This window comes from Lissotriton helveticus, chromosome 3_1, assembly GCF_964261635.1.
Source record: "Lissotriton helveticus chromosome 3_1, aLisHel1.1, whole genome shotgun sequence".
Classification (NCBI taxonomy): Eukaryota; Metazoa; Chordata; class Amphibia; order Caudata; family Salamandridae; genus Lissotriton; species Lissotriton helveticus.
Window position 1 is genome coordinate 990,974,184 of NC_136061.1, and position 19,904 is coordinate 990,994,087.

General features: G+C 49.2%; 1 protein-coding gene across 2 annotated transcripts in view; it reads right to left on the reverse strand.

Moving 5' to 3' along the window:
* Positions 1-19,904, reverse strand: part of ITGA4 (integrin subunit alpha 4) — a 628,337-nt gene that overhangs the window by 40,305 nt on the left and 568,128 nt on the right. The gene's annotated exons all lie outside the window — the stretch shown is intronic.

Genomic DNA, 19,904 nt, shown 5'->3' on the forward strand with positions numbered 1-19,904 from the left:
ACTCCAGAAAGTCCTGTTGAAGATTGGCCTAAAGTCAGGTTTTGTATTGGTACCACAGTATTGTACATTATGCTGACAATTCATTGAAACCGGTAATTCTTGCTGAATACCTTGTACTTAGGATTAAAACCAAGGAGAATTAAGAAAAAACTAATGTTGGACATTTGTAAAACAGAGTGCAAAACTAGGTTTTCTAGGAAGCATGAAGATTAATACATTGAACCTAAGGATAAATATCATGAATTCGGTCTATTGCTTTGGTGTAACAACGTGTAGCAAATGTAGTGGAGACGGGGTTTGTCATTCTTTCGACAATAATGGTGCAATAACTGCCCCTTTGTCAAACTACCCAAATAGTGAACCCCACACCTCTCTGCCAAACTTTTTATCCCAACAAAGGGACTGTTATACAGGAAGCTATGGCATAGTTAATATGCTTCTCTAATTAAATAGAACTTTGCCAAACTTTCTATAATTATTTATACCGAATATAGGATTTTAAGGAATTAGCAGGAGTAGAGAGCATTCACAATATGCTCAACTGCTGCCCTTATTGATTTGTGGTCTAAAATGTTTTTGCAGGGAAGGTGTTCTTTGTTTTTATGTAGCCATTTAGTTTGTGATTCTATATACAAATCCACACTTTAAAAGGTCGATCAAAAGGATGCTACATTCCCTTTCATAGTAGTGCTATCAGTGCTTAATTTGTAAAAAAAAAAAAGTGCAGGTGCTAAAAAATTTGCCAAGGGCGCCACAGCTCACTTCTTCCTCCGGTGAGCCCCACTTTCAAGACTCTCACTGCCTCAGTCTCTATCTTCTAACCTTGATTTGTTGTCTGTCCCCTACGTCTCTGCTCTAAGAGTCTATCCTCTCACCTTTCTAATTCTTTTCTATCATCTTTGTTACACCTGGTGTGTTACCTTATTCCCTGTATTTCTGATTTGCCCTCTATTCATTCTAGCCATGCCCTTTTTCCTCTTCACTTTTATCCATGCTCTGCTCTCTCTCCCCTCGATCTTGGCTCCTTACTATCACTCTTCTAGCTGTGATTAGCTGTGTCCCTGTTTTATCATTTGTCTGCTTTTTTTCCTCTGTCCTGCCCTCTACATCCTTTCAAGTCAAAACCACTTTAATCGATTAATTAAAATTATAAAAGTACACATTCAAGTCAAACACATCATAGAGTACATTTAAAATGATACAAATATTAGTGATTACTAATAAAATACAAATTCAGAGCAGTTTAAGATTACAATTTAAAAACTGAGAAATTTATGGTTCAATCGTAGTTTGACTTCTTAATTTTTTCGCCCGGACGGCCGCTACAAGGAAACTTGCAATATTAAAAATGTTCCAGGGGTTATCCAACAGTTGTAAATAAAATAAAGTAGGCTTAGCCTGTAAAAACCCCTTCCCTCTTAATAGCGGTAATATATACTTATTTCTAATTTCATAGTAATAACCGCAAAAGAACATAACATGCATGGTATTTTGGATTGAGCTATTGTCACAATTACAAAGTGCTGCATCCTCAGGTTTACTCCAACCTTGAAAATCTCCCAATAAAAGATGAATAATTCTATCTTCTCTCTTCCTAATGCTCTCTTCTTCACATCATGGCTGCTTTCTCTTTGTATCTGATTTGCTCTCCTTTTCTTCTACTCCGCTATATCTTATCTCTCTCCTCTTGTTTCTTTCTTATCTTTACTCCTGCTCTCTCTCTCATCTATAACACTGCTGCTGCCTGTGACCCCTGTCGTCAGCCTGTACATGTCCCTGCAATTTTGAACTCTGCGTTTTCCTGTTGTCATTCCTAAAGAAGTGGAAGATGGCGTGTTTTACGTTCTTACCTACACAGAGTGCAAAAACAAAATGTACACCTAATGATAATGCTTTTTTGCATATATTAATCAGTGCGGTGTGGCTGGTTTTATTGCGGAACAGACGGCTCCTCGAGCAGAGCAGATGATGTCACTGCTAGTGCTGCCTGTAATTAGTAGGTCCAGAGATGGTGACGGCATCGATTTCTCATCTTGCTGTGACCCTGCCTGCTACAGCACAGTCATTATCCCCAGCCGTAATGCTGCCAAAGCCGGTAAGTATGGCTGAGGTGCCTACTGGACTCACGCACGCTAAGCAATTACCATGCTGCGGTGCAGCGCACAGATTCTACAGGTGACGCCATGATGCACAAAAGTTGTGTTGGTCCACAGCCGCATCGAGCACGTTGAGGATCGCAGCAATGCAGGACTGCAGGATATGCTACTCTGGCTACGCAGCAAGTGGAAAGTCCACACTTTCGTTTATTCTCCCTCAAGAGCCCTCACTCCAGTACCAAATGCGCTATCGCAGCTTCCTTGCCTCATCTCCGTCATGAGCCAGACCCCAGCTATATTTTTCCAATGGGAGGCTTAGGCTCAGGCAGTGGCAGGGTGCAGCAAAATCGGGGAATAGAATGCAAGCCATAGTTTGTCAATGACTTCTTGGATTTGTGATGTAATGACATCATCACTAACGTGGTGATACACAATGATGCCTGCCTGGACAGGCGTATGCTGGCCCGTCTATGAACATTTACCAGCCAGTCACCATGCAATGTATGTTCTTTTTATTTTGAAGATGAACAATTAGTATTGAGACCACCACCTGCAGGGTCAGAAATTGTAGCCCCGGCCCTGTGAAACAAGTGCTGGTGCTGAGCACCTGGAAGCACCTGCTCAAATTAAGTACTGAGTGCTATGGCAGTTTTTTTCATTATTTATCAATTTCACAAGTAAACAATCACTGCATGAACCTCAGAGCATCAAAGCCCAGTGGGGACTTAGAGTACACAATTGACTGTACAATAGAGTGATCTGATCTTTCCTGAAAACCACAGCAGTCTGGATGGTATGTTCACTAACAGCAGACCAAACCAAAAGGTGGGTCCAGTTTTTTAGTATGATTGAGGAATAAAGTTGAGAATTTCAAAACAAAGTCCTGTACTTGACAGGGAGCTAATACAGAGATCACACGGTGGAATTACCAAGGCCAAACACCGGCATCACCACTATGCCCTGTAATGGTTACATCCTTTGGATCAAGGCTTCCAGCGTTCCTACATACAGTGCATTCCTGTATCCAAGACACGAAAGCATGCAAGCCACAAACACTTCTGCTTTTCATTGTGCAGGTAGATCGTGCAGGAGTTCACATAGAAGCTGACCCTGGAGGAAACAGGACAACCAGAAGATTTGAATTTATGTCTGAAAAGAAAGGTCACAGTGAAAAACCACGGCAATATATTTTACGAGGAATTAGGGTCGGTCTCAATTGGGAAAGCCAGAACTCATTATCAGCAGGTACCCTCTGTCCTCTATCTAACTTGAGTTCCGTCCACATCCTGCCTCAGATAGCTGAGGCACTCATCATCAGATGACTGATGGAACAAGAGATGACGGATCCAGTCTCAAAAGTTGAGAGCCATCCTTTTAGGAGAGCGGCTTAAAGGTATAATATTGAACCTGGTTACCGAGTGATAAAGAAAGTCACCAAATATACTGCTGACTGAAAAAGAGGGAGAGAGAGAGAGACCGGTTTAGTGAAGAATCTCAGGAAAGATTTAAACCACATTAGGCCCAAATCCACCAGAATCACTGCATGTAGAGAGATGATCAATATGAATTTTATGATTCACTAAGACAAAGTTCGTTTTGAGGCCGAGGAGCAATGGTCCTTTCTGAGGCCTTCATCTCTAGTAGCGCACAGCTCATCCAATGTGGCTAGGGCTGTTGCATAGGGGCAAAGGCCCGCCTAGGAGGATCCTGTGATCTTCCAAGACTCTAATGAACCAGCTGGCAAATTATTCGCACCTACCTTAGAGCCTGCAGGGAGAATGAGAATAGGTCTGTAGTTTTTCAGAGTGGCAGGCTCCAGATCAGTCATCTTCAGCAAGGGGGTAATTGCCCTTCTCTTGCAAGCCAGAAGGACCTGAGCAGAAGCCAGTCAACATTTACTTATATCAGAGATGATAGAACTGACTGCAAAACTTGGGGTCTGCTGACCATTGACAGAGAACATCTCCTTTGAGACACTGGCACGGATACGATCAGACGCCATATTCACTCCCATGCCACAGTATCCCCAGGCTTCCATAGATTCAACTTCTTTGAGTCTCATAGATATCTACTATAAGCCCTTGGGGTAACCAATGCTGAAGGAGCTGGCCTCTCAGGAGGTAAAGGAGTTACTTATAGCGAGTATAACTCCTGAGACACATTGGAGAATAATTCAATGCACTCTAACGGTGGCTTTAGCAAAATGTAGGCACTCCTGGTAGTCAGCGAGCAAGTCAGAAGCCGCTGTCCTTCCTCTTGTCTAGGATGGAGGGGTTAAGTATCATTCCTTCAAGCACATTTCTATAGCCAGGTGAATGAGAAGCTAAATGTTGTCTGCATTACTGTTGATCTGCCAAGTTCATGTAACTAGTAATTCTCGGCAGGGATACAGTACTAGTACAAAACCAGGTTCTAGTCACACAGTTACTCCAGTCTCTTATGACTGAAAGCAGCAAGCATGTGAGCAGTTTACAAACATAACAAGCATTGGCTTGCGTTTTGATGCCTGAATAGAACATTACAAAACCTGCTGCAGTGAAAAAAAAAAACAAAAAACATGTAATTCTTTATGCAATGTAACTACTACATGGAGATACATATTTTAATCTATGATGGTTCAGTGTTCTTTTGGGATGAAGATTGTCCGACATACATTGCAATGAAAGATCAACCAAATAGCCAAAAGCATTGAGAGAGAGAGAGGGAGTGAGTGAGAGAGAGAGAGAGAGAGAGAGAGAGAGAGACAAGGAGAGAGAGCGAGAGCGAGACCGAGAGAGAGAGAGAGAGAGAGAGAGAGAGAGAGAGATAGAAATAGAAATACTCCTCTGGAGACAAAGCCCACTGTATATATTGTGAAACATTCACAACCATACAATCAAGCATGCAGCTACAGTGTCACGCCATACCTAAAGTGGGGGCCCAAAGAAAGTAGTGTGAGGGTGCAGACACCTCGATGAACAAGTTACTTACCTTCGGTAACGATATATCTGTAAGAAACAGTAGTTAGTATTAGATTCCTTACCTTAGAATATCCCCAGGCGTCAGTCTGGATCCGGAAACTTTTGCGTAGCAGTACCCCTGTCGTCTGCAGGCGACCCCTGCGGCTCGGCGTCGTGCGCCGTGATGACGTCGCTGGAGTATATAGATGCCGCCTCCGCGCGCTGACGTCAGTTCTTTGCACACAGCTTTTCCGCGCCAGAACACGCAGAGCCATGTGAGAACTAACACTGGTGCCATTTGAAACTAGGGCCCTGAAAGGGATGTCCTTAACCCTAGGTATCAGTTCGCAGAACGGGGAGGATGGGTGGGGCGGTAAGGAATCTAATACTAACTACTGTTTCTTACAGATATATCGTTACCAAAGGTAAGTAACTTGTTCATCTGAAAGAAACAGGTTAGTATTAGATTCCTTACCTTAGAATAGATACCCCAGCAATACCAACCCCGGTGGTGGGTCTGCGAACCAATACAAACCTACACCAGAAAATCCTGGAGGACCGAACGGCCAAAGAAGCCGTCCCTCCGGACTTGACTGTTCAGGCAGTAATGCCTCGCAAAGGTGTGCAGCGAGGCCCATGTAGCCGCCTGGCAAATGTCCTGCAAAGGGACTCCCCGGCCCAGGGCAGTAGTAGCTGCCGTGGCCCGAGTGGAATGGGCCCTCAGCCCAACAGGAGGCTCCTTCCGAGCCAAAGAGTAGCATGCTTTGATGCACAGGACGACCCACCGAGAGATGGTTCGTTTCTGTACCGCCCTTCCCTTCTTCTCACCCACGTAGCCAACAAACAGTTGGTCATCCACCCGGAATTGGCGTGTGCGATCCATATAATATGAAAGCGCACGTTTTGGGTCCAGACGATGGAGCCGCTCTTCATCCTTTGAAGGATACGGAGGCGGGAAGAAGGAGGGTAAGGTGATGGACTGCCCGATGTGAAAAGCAGAAACTACTTTGGGCAGGAAAGAAGGCCTAGTCCTAAGAACCACCTTGTCAGGATGGACGGACAAGAAAGGAGGTTTTACAGAAAGGGCCTGGAGCTCACTCACTCTCCTGGCAGAGGTGATGGCAACCAGGAAGGCCGTCTTTAAAGTGAGAAGACGGAGAGGACAGGAATGAAGCGGCTCAAAGGGAGCACACATCAAGAATGTCAGAACCAGGTTCAAGTCCCACTGAGGCATCACGAACGGAACAGGAGGATACATGTGCGTGATGCCTTTCAAGAATCTCAGTACAATAGGGGACTTGAATAAAGATGGCTGATCAGGTAGCCTTAAGAAGGCGGAAAGGGCAGAAAGGTAGCCCTTGATCGTGCCCAGAGCAGAGCCCTGCTGGGCAAGAGAAAGAAGGAAGAGGAGAACCTCGGAAAGAGGGGCAGAAAGGGGATCCACAGCCTTTGCTGTGCACCATGCCACAAATCTGTTCCACCGGCAGGCGTATACCGACTTTGTGGAGGGACGCCTGGCTGCCAGAATCACTTCACAGACTTCAGGAGGCAAGTCAAATGGCCTCAACTATCGCTGCTCAATCTCCAAGCATGGAGGTGGAGACTGGACAGGTTCGGGTGGAGGACCGTCCCCTGCTGCTGCGACAGAAGGTCCTCCTGAAGGGGCAGGCGGATCGAGGGACCGACTGACATGCTGAGTAGCTCGGGATACCAGTACCTTCGAGCCCAGTCCGGAGCCACAAGGATAACTTGGACCCAGTCGCGCCTGATCTTCTTCAGCACTCTGGGCAGAAGTGGTATAGGCGGAAAGGCGTACAACAGACCGCAACTCCACTCGCGCCGAAAGGCGTCGCCGAGCGAGTGCGGTCTTGGAAACTCCAACGCGCAGAACTGAAGACATTGCGCGTTCTCTTCTGTGGCGAATAGATCTAACCAAGGCTCTCCCCATTGCAGAAAGAGGCCTTTCGCCACGTCCGAGTTCAGACGCCATTCGTGATCCACCGAGCACCGACGGCTGAGTTCGTCCGCCCTGGCGTTCAGAGAACCTGCCAGGTGTTGAACCGTCAGAGTCACGCCCTGACGTTCCAGCCATTGCCAGAGGCGCAGGGCCTCTTGGCAAAGGGTCCACGACCCCACACCGCCCTGTTTGTTGCAGTACCACATGGCGGTGGTGTTGTCCATTAACACCTGCACTACACTCCCGTTGACAAAGGGGAGGAATGCCTTCAGTGCTAGGCGAATCGCCCGCAGCTCCAACATGTTGATATGGAGCCGGGACTCCGCCGGAGACCAGATACCTCTGATCTCCGCCTCTCCCAAGTGGCCTCCCCAGCCCTGGAGGGACGCGTCCGTCACAACTACGTGCTCCGGTTGGGGAAGGGAGAGGGATCTGCCTCTGACCCAATCGCGGTCCGTAAGCCACCACTGCAACTGTCTCGCAGTGCCCTCCGAGATCAGGACATGGTCGGATAGGTTGCCCTGATGCTGGGCCCACTGAAACTTCAGGTCCCACTGCAGAGCCCGCATCCGCCATCTGGCGTGATGCACCAGAAGGATGCAGGAGGCCATCAGCCCCAGAAGCCGCAGCGTCAACCTGACCGAAACCCGGGACAACGGCTGAAAGATGGGAATCAGAGCCTGAATATCCCGGACCCGCCGTTCCGGAGGATAAACCCGAAACTGCGCCGAGTCGAGAACCGCTCCGATGAAAAGGAGCTTTTGAGAGGGACACAGGTGTGATTTCGGCACATTGATGGAAAACCCCAGCTCGTTCAGGAGGTCTGCCGTCATCTGAAGGTGGTGGACGACTGTCTGGGGCGAGCCCGCCTTCAACAACCAGTCGTCGAGGTAGGGGAAGACTGAAACCCCTAACCGGCGCAGATGAGCTGCGACCACCGCCATCACTTTCGTGAACACCCGTGGGGCGCTGGTAAGGCCGAATGGGAGCACGATAAACTGAAAGTGCTCGTGGCCTACCGTGAACCACAGGTAACGCCGGTGGGCCGGCAGGACGGGGATGTGAAAATACGCATCCTGCAAGTCCAACGCTACCATCCAGTCTTTTGGGTCTAGAGCAGCCAAGACCTGAGCCAAAGTCAACATCTTGAACTTCTCCTTCCGGAGGAAGCCGTTGACGTTCCGTAGGTCCAAGATAGGACGTAGGCCCCCTTTGTCCTTCTTGGGTACCAGAAAGTAGTGGGAGTAGCAACCACACCCTACTTCTGGCCCAGGAACGCGCTCGATGGCCCCCTTGGCCAAGAGGGCCGTAACTTCCTCCTGCAGAAGTGTCAAGTGGTCCCCCGACACACGGTGGTTCTGCGGTGGCATGGCTGGAGGAGTGGACTCGAAGGGGAGGGAGTAGCCCCTTCGGATGAGCTGCAGCACCCACCTGTCCAACGTAATCGTGCGCCAGCGGGAGTGGTGATGGCGAACCCTGCCACCCACTGGCGTCACATGGGCCCGAAAGCTCGGACTAGGAAGATTTGGAGGCTGCTGCGGGGGGAGGTGTGGACTGACCTCGCCGCTGCCCTCTACCGCCACCCCGGCGGAATCCACGGCCGCCACCGCGCTGAGGAGCGGCCTGCGGTGCGTGGCTGGCAGCACGTGTGGGACCGCCCCTTCCTTGGCCACGAAAGGGGCGAAACGAACCCGTTTGCTGGCGCTGGGTCGAAAGACCCAAGGACTTGGCCGTGACCCTAGAGTCCTTGAAGCGCTCAAGCGCGTTGTCCGCCTTGTCACCGAACAGGCGACTGCCATCGAAAGGCATGTCCATGAGGGCATTCTGGACATCCGGCGAGAAGTTGGCGGATCTCAGCCAAGCATGGCGACGAATCGCCACCGTCGTGGACATAGCCCGTCCCAGCGAGTCGGTCGTGTCAAGACCACACCTTATCGAATTCCTCGCCGCGTCCCGGCCTTCAACCAAGGCCTGGTTGAGCTTGTCCCGCACCTCCTGCGGGCATTGCGGCAGACACTCCGCGACCGTATCCCACAGAGAGTGGGTGTAGCGGCCCAAGAGGCATGCGGTATTACAAGACCGCAGTCCAGCACTCAAAGACGAAAAGACCTTCTTGCCAAATTGGTCATATCGCTTAGATTCCCGATCGGGCGGGGCTGACGGGAATGCGGACTGGGAAGTGGAGGCTTGGATCACCAGACTCTCCGGGGAGGGATGGGTGGAGAGGAAGGCAGGGTCGTCCGAACACGGACGGTGACGCCTGGCAACGTTTCGGTCAACCGGCGCACCGGAAGTGGGCCTGGACCAGGTGCCCAAAAGGACATCCGTCAGGGCCTCATTAAACGGCAGCAGAGGCTCCTGTGGGCATGACTGCGGTTTAAATACTTCGGTGAGGATGTTAGGCTTCACCTTAGCGACGGGGAGCTCAAGGCTCAAGGCCTTGGCAGCCCTCATCAGGACCACCGAATATGCAGCCCCAGCCTCTGACGCCACAGGGGAAGGCGAGACAAACCCAGGGTTGGGCGACTCGTCCAGACCACTGGCATCACCTAAGTCACCTACCCAGTCCACGTCATACTGGCAGGCTCGTGACAAAGGGTCCTCAGACCCCTCCCAACCCTCTCCATAATCGTCCTCATCGCCATAGTTGGAGTCGACGATATAGACCGGCTCCTCGGAGCCAATGGGCCCCAACGGCGCCGGACTCGGCGTCGGACGATGCCGGTCCGACTCCGCGTCAGGAGTCAGAGAGGGAACGGGGCCCCCGACGTCCGGCCGGAACCGACGGCGGAGTCACGGCGCCGCGCGGAGGCGGCACCACGGGTTGCCCCAATGGAATCGGCGCCGGAGAGGCCGGTGGACCAGCCGGCGACGACCCTGAAGGGCCCAGCGGTGCCGGGGCCGGAGCCGCCGGGGCCGGAGCACCCGGCGGCGTCGGAGCAGGTGCACCCGAACCGCTCGGGCCCCCAGACGGGACCGACGGGCCCGCAGGCGCCGTAGGCCCCGCCGGAGGAGACATCGCCCTCATGGCCATGAGGAACTCCTCAATCTCCTCGCGCGACGCGCCTTCCCCAGGGACCGACGGGTATGGGGCAGACGGCGTCGGCGACCCACGCGGGGCCGCGGGGGTGGGGCCACCCGAACCCCCGGCCGCATCACGCGGGAGTCGGGGTACGATGATGACGCCCCGACTTCTTGTGTCGCTTACCTGATGAACCGGAGGAATGGTGGCGACTCCCGGAGCGCTCATGGCGGCTCCGCGATCGTTCCCTCGACCGCTCCCTCGACCTCCGACCGGACCGGGACCGCTCTCGACGCGGGGCCGACACTCGGAGCTCGAGCAGCTTGCGGGACCGCTCCCGCCTAGCTTTACTTGTCAAGGCCCGGCAGTCGACGCAGGACTCCACGTCGTGGTCCGCGCCCAGACACCGGAGGCAGAGTCGATGGTGGTCGGTGACCGACATCAGGCGGTCGCACCCGTCGCAACTCTTAAAACCGGGCATCCTACCGGCACCTGAAGAAAGAGTTAGAGTGAACAAAAACTTGGTCAAAAGACCGGAGTACTGCTCTTCGGATCTGCGCTAACTGGCGCGGAAAAAAGAAGAACTGACGTCAGCGCGCGGAGGCGGCGTCTATATACTCCAGCGACGTCATCACGGCGCCGACGACGCGGAGCCGCAGGGGACGCCTGCAGACGACGCCTACCGACGCGCAGGGGTACTGCTACGCAAAAGTTTCCGGATCCAGACTGATGCCTGGGGATATTCTAAGGTAAGGAATCTAATACTAACCTGTTTCTTTCAGATCTCCAGACACAGAGGTGGCTTAGAGAGTTGCGCGATGGAGAAATGTGTATAGAGAAGGAGACCTTCACATCAAGACTTTCAACAGGAATCGAAAGAAGAGCGAGAGAACCCTACACGTTTTCACTTGCTTGTTCTCAAAACAGTCTTGTTCAAATACAGTGAAGAGGATGTAGTTCTTTCATTATTTTAACAGAGGTGTAACAAAAAATTATTGCATTTTACACGGTTTCTGCAAGATTTACTTGATTTTCTGGCAGAAACTTGGGAATTTAAAGCTTATGACCTTAGTCTATACAGGCTTGTTGTTTACATTCATCAAGTTTATTTGTGATAAGTGGTGTAAAATCGTGTTTCTGCTTATGGTGTGTAAAATATTTTAGATTCTATTTATCAGTACAGTCATAATGAATGGTGACACCAGCATCAACTAGTCCAGCAAACTAGAACTGCCTAGTGTTATAAAGGTGAGAATGATTTGCACGTTCCACTCACTCCTGTACCTCTGCACGCCTCACTGCAATATATTAGAAATATGGTACACACACTTAGCACACAGCATTTTAGAAAAGCCCAATTGGCTTCCAGAACAGACCATGCTTAAAATTAACGTTTGATATAATGCAGTTACATTTCTTCCTGTAAAAGGAAAAACATGTCACCTTGATCTGCTCTTGTTTCAATATGAGATAAAGAGAGCGAGAGAGAAACACAGAGCGCAGGTTGGGAGTGGAGTGTTTATTGAGGGAGGGGAAAATATCACGAGGCAGAGAGCGTAACGGAGCACAGGGGAGGGGGTGTTTACAAGGGGAAGAAGTGCATGAGGGTGACAGCAACAGAGAGTATGGGGGAAGCACGCAAGGGAGAGGATCACAGAGGGCAAGGTAGAAGCACACTGGACAAACAGCAACAAAGAACCAGGGTGTGTAGAGGGAGGGGAAGCGCACAAAGGAGAGAAACATGGAACAGGCGCGGGGATGCACACGAGGACACAGCAACATGGATCGTGGGGGCAAGGTGGTTTTTAGGTCTCGGCTAGTGTAGGCTGCGCACATGCGCAGGTCTCGCTGGGGAGATTTAATGACTGAGTAGCGAGGTTAAGCCCCGCCCCTCTTATCCATTGGCTGGCCTCCTAAACGGCGGCCAGCCATTGGAGAAGAGGTCTCAGTGACTTTCTCTTTTCGCTCTAAGCCCCGTCTTTTTCGGATTGGGGGCGTGTTTTTGACATTCTTTCTACCTAGTGACGTTCTCCGTGAAAAACACGCCCCCCCCAGTCTGAAAAGTATGGGGCTAACAGACAGTGTGAGCACAAGCAGCTTTTCTAAGGGGCGTGTTTTTCTATGGGGCGTGTTTTTGACTGTTTGTTGCCCCGTCCTTTTGCGATTGGGGGGCGTGTTTTGGACATTCTTTTATGGGATGTGTTTGTCTATGGGCAAGGTTCTAAGCTCTCTGTGACGCAGCTCGTGCTTGGAGTCTCCCGGGCTCAGCGGGTGAGGTCCTGGACGCGGCGGCGCCCCAGGGGTCTGGGGGGCTCAGTGGCCGGCTGCCGCTGCGCCTCCGAGGCTTCAAGGCTGTGCTGGGCATGGGCGGGCGCCTCTCATCGTAAGTTCCCGCTGCTACTGCTGCCCCCTCTGGATGCCACATGCCACTGGCAGGGGAACAGAAGCTAATGGTGTCAGCGACAGTCCGGATCCATGCCCCTTCTTTTCAAACCCCCTGTGTGCTCCTTTGATCCCTCTCCCTTGACTGCTGACGAGGTGCTTCACTCCCAACATCTCTCCCAGAGATCAAAAAAATCCTCGAAATGCTGCAACTTTCCACCTCAGTGTTGCACACATCGGAGCCTTTTTTCCTCTTTTTTTGATGTTGTTTTCCCTTTTTTCCACGTTGCAAAAAAAAAAAAAAAAACGAGGTCGAGCAGAGCCTTCTTCCTCCTCCCATCACTCAGTCACTCCTCCTCTGCCTCCCAGTCACAGATCAAACAGTCTGCTGGGCACAGCCACTTCTGCTTCCCCTTCGCCTCCCATCTGAGCCTGCGACGTCTTCAGGCGCTGCCACGCAGATCTATCTGGTCTTCAGGGTTTTCTTACGTTCTGTCCACCTTGCTAGATCGTTACCAAAAAACCAACACAAAAAAATAAATAAACGGGCGAGGAGCGTAACGATAAAAAAAAAAGCCACGCCTGCGTTCACAGCGTTACTCTCTGTTTGTGTCTATTTTCCGTTCCGCGTGCCTTAAATGGTCCCTTCTGCCAGCAGGAGGCTGATGAAGGTGAAATACCCCATTCTTACATTCTTGGGAGCAGGTTATTACCGTAGGGGCTATAAGTGTCGCTGAGGCGGGTGGAACAGCTTGATGGGTTTCTTTACCCTTCACTGGGCCGCGAAAAGCTGTGGGTCGGCATGCTCAGCGTCCCGGAGGTCTCACCGGCAGATTGGCCTCGAAAGCTGCGTCCTCCATTTCCCACGCCCCGTTGCGAGCAGGCCTGTGATGCTACGGGCGCGTGGGAAGGGTCTGGTTTACTCCGGGGTACAAGTGGGGTTGAAGGTAGCCGAAGAGGCACGCGGAAAGGCTGTGTCCTCGCCCCGTCAGTTGGCCGTTAAATACAATGCAGTGAGAGGAAAGGGAGTGTTTCGTCTTTGACGGTGCGATCTGCTCTCTTGGTTTATTTTACAGTGCCTGCTCCTTCGTGATAAGGCGGAAGAGCCGGCGGCACAGACCTGTGTCCCTGTTCGCCCACTGCTGGGATTAGCACTAATCTGCCCTGTGATCATCAGACATGCTGCCGAGCCCTGTTTAGTGCGAATACTTCCTTTGTTTACTCAGGCACGTTTATTTCCTACCTGTACATATTGTTCTCTTGAAACATCACCAACTACAAAGTAATACAAATGGCAAATAACGATTAACTCGCCTGTTTCAGACGTTTGCATGAATATTACCTTCCGCGTTCTCAACTTGTAAGAAATCTGAGCCTTCTGTTTGTGGGAATACTATCGCATTGTCTTTATAAAAAGTTACCCTGAGTCTAGTGCCTTAACCCCTTTCTATCTGGTAACACACAATTCCCCCAGTCTTATCTACATTTCATTTCTATAAACACGTGAAACATGGCGGCAGTTAGTCTAAATGTGTATGAAGTAAATGCAGCCCTCGATTTAGGTGACCTGGCTATTTCAAGTGCATTTTTTAAACATTTTCTGTGTATTTCGGTGGAAGGTTAACACTAGCCTGCATTGCGACTTAGTTCTTGGCAACAACCCAAACTGATGTATTGTTGTGGTCCTCGATTAGAAAGGTAATGGCTTTAATAGGCGACTTTCTCTTCAAAAGAAGATAGAGGTCAATACAGAGCAAAAAACACGTTTGTGTACTGTAAGGCTTATTAGGCTTAAAGCGTTATATTGTTAACCTGGCTTCCTAATTTGAACTAAAATTTGTGTAAGAGATATACTTGCTTTTTGGAGACCACAAACTAACCGAGCCGTCATTTTTCCCTTTGTGGCTCACGTACATCTTAATAAAATAAAAAAATGTAATCTTCATTAAATATCCACTCTTGCTTGTATTCTGCCCATGGTGCATCCTTGCTTTGTCAGTGGGTGGGGTGGCTCTGTGTGTGTGTGTGTGTGTGTGTGTGTGTGTGTGTGTGTGTGTGTGTGTGTGTGTGTGTGTGTGTGTGTGTGTGTGTGTGTGTGTGTCTCTGTGTGTGTGTGTCTCTGTGTGTGTGTGGGGCTGTGTGTGTGTGGGGCTGTGTGTGTGTGTGTGGCTCTCTGTGTGTATGTTTGGCTCTGTGTGTGTGGCTCTGTGTGTGTGTGTATGTGGCTCTATGTGTGTGTGTTTGTGTGGCTCTGTGTGTGCAATAGGTCTCGCATTTTCAAGAGATTAAGCTATCAGCATTGTAAATGACAATGCCATTTATCTATCTGTTTTCAAAACCAACACATAAATAAAAATGTTGTCATTAACAATGCCAATAGCCCTAACTTTTGCAAAGGCGAGACCGTTGCATTGTAAATGCTTGTTAGGAGATAGAGTGAGGGGCAGCATATAATGAAGTGAGCGGGATGAAGGCACACAGGGAGAGAGCAACAGCGCGCGAGTACGGGGTGTTTTGCAGGGGAGAGTCACACAAGACACATCAACACAGAGTTCAGGGTGTTTTACAGTTCAGAAGAAGCACACGAGGCAGACACCAACATGGACTGCGGGGAGAAGCACATGAGGGAGAAAGTAACATGGAGTGCTGGGCAAGGGATATGGTGGGGGAAAATTACACAAGGAAGAGACCTGCCTGGAAAGCAGAAGTATTCTCAAGGAGCACTTAACCACAAATGAGTTTACTAAAAGTGAGCATTGTAAGGGTATGATTCAGCCAATCAAAAGGCTGGAAAAGAGGCTAAGCTTCAGGGGAGGAACAAATACAAGCTCGACAAGATGGGATAAGGAAAGCCATTAACCGCTTAACCGTGGCTGCAATTCCGCCGCGGTGCAGCGGTTTAGCGGAGTGGGCAGGCCATATCAGCCAACTGACAGCACTACGAAGGGGAGTGCGCGCAACGGCCGTTGGCAGACTGAAGCACGCAAGGGGTTAAATAAAAAGCAAGCAAATAAGCGTGACAATAAAGCCAACCAATGGTATGAAACAGGCCAACCATAAGCCATCTGTAAGCTCTTGGTAAGCCCACATTAGGTCTTATGCAACTAGACAGTGTACACTGTCTACAAAGCGAGATTTAAAAATGTCTTTTAACTGTTATTAAGGAATGAGAACACACCCTGATACGATGACAAGCATGATAGTTTGTTATGGCACTGGCCTCTCGTCAAGTTTTCAGCAGCTGTGACATCTCACATTCTCTGATGCCTCCAAGTTAAGGGAAGAACATCTTTGGAACAGGTGCTTCGAACATGTGTTACTGAAAAGTGAGGGGCCAAATCCTCATTTGTTAGGTTTGGTTCATGAGCTCAACTTGAATTGCCAATTGTTACCAATTCTTTGAAAAATATCAGAAAAATACTCCTCATGGAGGAGCCAATACTTTTATCATGTCATGCTGTTGGATTACTGGTATATCATTCCACCTCCTATAGAGTGTTGACATTACAATTCAACAGCCGCGGCCGGTAGTGGGAGTACCGGCCGGGCGGTGACGTGGGGAGGGGGAGGGGCAGGGTGGTCGCTAATAATGTATGGATTATGGAGTTTAACAAGTACGTAAGCATATAAATAAATAAAACAAATTTTGTTGCGCGCACTGCATCGCATTTGGTGATGCAGTGCGCGCAACAAAATTCGTTTTATTTATTTATATGTTTACTTACCTGTTAAACTCCGTAATCCATACATTACTACCCCCCCACCCTGCCCCTCCCTCTCCCCCTCCTCACCGCCCGGTACTCCCACTACTGGCCACGGCTGCAATTCAAGGGGGTCTATTTTACTTCTCAAAATCCTAGTATGTGCAAAGATTGTAATTACAAGTGACGGAAAAGTTTTCTATACCAGCTAATTACTAGGTGCAATAAAGTCTGCACTATTTGTAAATTTCAGAATGCCAGACCTGCTGAAACTTATTGGGGGGAAAAAAGGCCAGTAAATACTGGGGCATTTGGATTTTAGTGCAGAGGCCACCAAAATCCACATGATATGTCCCATATTTTAGGCAAACTTTTATTAGGTGGAATTTATTGTATCTGATACATTCCAGACTTAGGTGTATCAGCTTTTATCAGGTGGGATAAGTACTGTATACCTTACCAAGGCACTCATAATCAGAGCCTTGGTTTGAACTAAGTTTCTGTAAACGTAGGCATAAAATAACATTAGTATTTGTAAAATGCATGTTCACTCAGAAGGGTATCTTGGCCCTCAATAACATATATTTGTTACCCAACTTAATGGAACTCGTTTTATTGAGCTCAGGAGGATGAAAGGCTGAGCGGACCTCCTGGGATTTGCAACTGTGACAATGAGGTCAAACGCAGGCCCCTACAGTGGACGCATTAGCTCACTAAGCCACCAGACCTGGCTTAAGAGGAGTATACCGAGCATAAGATAAAGATGCCTAACATATGATGACAAGGATACCTAATACACAAAATTTGATGGCAATGCCTGGTAGATTGTTTTAACACTCGGCATTTGATAATGATACCTGTCATAGTGCCATACAACGTCATATGATGGTGGTAACCAGGGCCAGCTTAGCGGTGAAGAAGACTAGTGCCACAATCTATATTGGCTACCCATGACCACTACCATCACCTCATTATCACCCTCCATCTCTCCTTAGCCCCTCTCTCACATGTATTTATTTCATAGCGCTTCTCATGCCAATGTCGTGTCAGTGAACTTTACATTCCAAACATACTATACATAGACAATTAGTCATACAAGTGTCTAATCAACGTGTAAGAAATGTTACTTAAGACACTGAGGATTGCAAGGTGTAGAGCCACATCATCTATACTGGTAGGCATTACATGTTATAAGACAAGAGTGCTTGGTCTGGAGAAACAAGGAGGCAGATTTACTTAGTGTTCATACAGCGTAGTAACTAAAGTTGTTGTGCTGCTTTGCATGAAAAAGAAAGAGTACAACAGCAGTATGCCTACTAAGGTCTCGCCTCTGGTGCTGTCGTACCTTAGGCTGCCTTGAGCCACTGCACACACTCTTGCACCATAGTGCAGGGATGTGTGTCAGATGCAAAGAGTAGCATTTATACTGGAGGCTACTCTTTCGGCACATTTTATAATGCTTTAACAAAATTTAACACTTTACTACTATGTATGTGTGTTGTACGGTGCAGGAAACATACACCGTAATAAAGCTTTGAAAATCTTTTCTCCAACTTTATGCCAGCCAAGAGGAGGAGTAACGTATTCATGTGAATCCCTTTCTACCCAAGTTTGGAGTTGGGGATTACCATAAAAATCCATGGCTTGGTGCATGGGGGAAACCACGTGCCACCCTTTGTATGCCACCTTGATGCGAAGTAGCACTAGTGCTACTGTGTGTAACTATAGCGATACTTTCCAATGCAATTCAAGATGATGCAGGTTTGTGTCTCTTTTGTGATACAAAATGGCCACAATATTAGAAAATCGACCCATAAACTCAGGATTTAAAACATAACAATGATTGGTTGTGTCATACTAATAAAATGTTATTACTACCCAAAGGAAACATCTTTAGCCTCCGTTGAATAAGGAAAGAGTGGGGTAAAAAACATTATAGTTCTAAATCTATACCTTGCATTTTGCACGCAGTGCTTCGATGCCAGTTCATAGGTCAAAGTGGTATAGTAGTATTGTAATTGATTAACTCCAAGTAACAAAAGGATCTCTGCTGCAAAAGCAGTTACCCCCAGCAACTATCAAGACAAAATACAAATCTGTGCTCTGTATGTTATACGTTGTGCTTTGCCGCAGGAACATTAGCCCTCTATACAACTTTATCTTGAGTCAAAATTGTGACTAAACAAATCACAGATCTCTCCATCAAGGGCTTAAACCACCTGGGTTATTATACCGTTTTTATTATCCCTTGAAAAATTTCAGGCACATAAAGCTCTCTACAGGCTGCTCTTATCGCTCCTCGGCCTGAAACGCAAAGGGCACCCCTCAAGCTTGGCGCAAAGTGTGGCGGCACTGGTCACACCCCCTAAAGCTGGCACTGGTGGATGGAGACTGTCTCTCGCAAATGATGCTAATTTCCAGCAGATGAATTTAATAACTTTCCCAAAAAGATAATGCTTCCCTTGCGTTAGCAATCCTGGACACATCACGCCAACCCCTGTATACAAAAGGCAGCACACGCTAGCAATCCTTAGCGCACCATGGCAATGCACAGTATCTGATGGCCATTTCAGGTTCTGGCAGCCATTCCCGAAACATCAGGGCTGGACTGGCCATATCGGGCACCGGGCAATCCCCCGGTGCGCCGCACAGGTGGGGCCGGTTTTGGGCCCGTGGGGTCCGTTTTTGTTACAGGGCCGTGCAAAATCGGCCCTGTGCCAAAATCGGCCGAAAACCGGCCCCGGCAAAGAGCTCGGCGGATTCCCCGCCCCCGGAAGAGGGGGCCGGCCAAGCACTTTGCCAGGGCCGTTTGTGGTTCCCAGTCCGGCCCTGCGGAACATATTGGGTGCACATGGGCATGCAAGACAGTTCATGGGAATGGGAGGTTGAAACTAAATATCTGAGATCGAACGTGGGAAAATGAAGCTACACATGGACATTATGGTGTTAATCGAGGTCATGGGTCTATGCATGGCCGGCAGTATCTGTGTAAAGGGGCTGTCGTGAATCAAAGTACTCTATTAAATAACTGGAAAAGAAGTTGGCATTTGTATATAAAAAGAGTTTATGGACAGAGACTAAAACGCTGTTACTTGGGTACAAAAGAGTGTAATTTCAGAAGATGAAAGGTTGATTTTGTGGGGCAAATTAGTTAATTTACCAAAAATAAAAGGTTTGTTTGTGTAGTACTAAAAAGAAATAAGGTGTATATTGAGCTATCTAATCCATATCAAAAGCTTAGGGGGTCATTATAATGGCGTACGGATCGCCACCGCCCGACCGGCGGTGGCGATCCACACGCCATAATTCCGCGCCTAACCGCCATTTACCCCTTGCCATATTACCATGGTGGGGGGTACCACGGCGGACCGAATGACCGCCCGCCGCTTTTCCGCCGGCAGGCAATCGTCACGATTGCCTGCCGGGCGGAAAAGGCCCACAATATGGTGGTGGGCCTTTTGCAGGCACTGCCATCCATATTATAATGACTGCGGTGGGCATGCCTTTCCATGGCGGAGACTCCGCCATGGAAAGGCATGCGGAGAGCGACTTTGGGGGCCAGTTAGGGGCCCCCGGGGAGAGTGGGGGGGAGGGTGGCTGCACGGGGGGTTACCTATGGCACCCCCCTTCAATGCCACGCACAAGGTGGCAGGCACCGCATGGTGCCGGTCACGTTGTGCATGGCAATGCACAACATGCCTTTTTGGCGTTGCAGCAGGGGCTGCTTACAGCACTACCCGCTGCAATGTCAAAGATGCGGGATGCGACCGCCAAGGTGGCGGTCACAACCTAATTGGCGGTATGGGA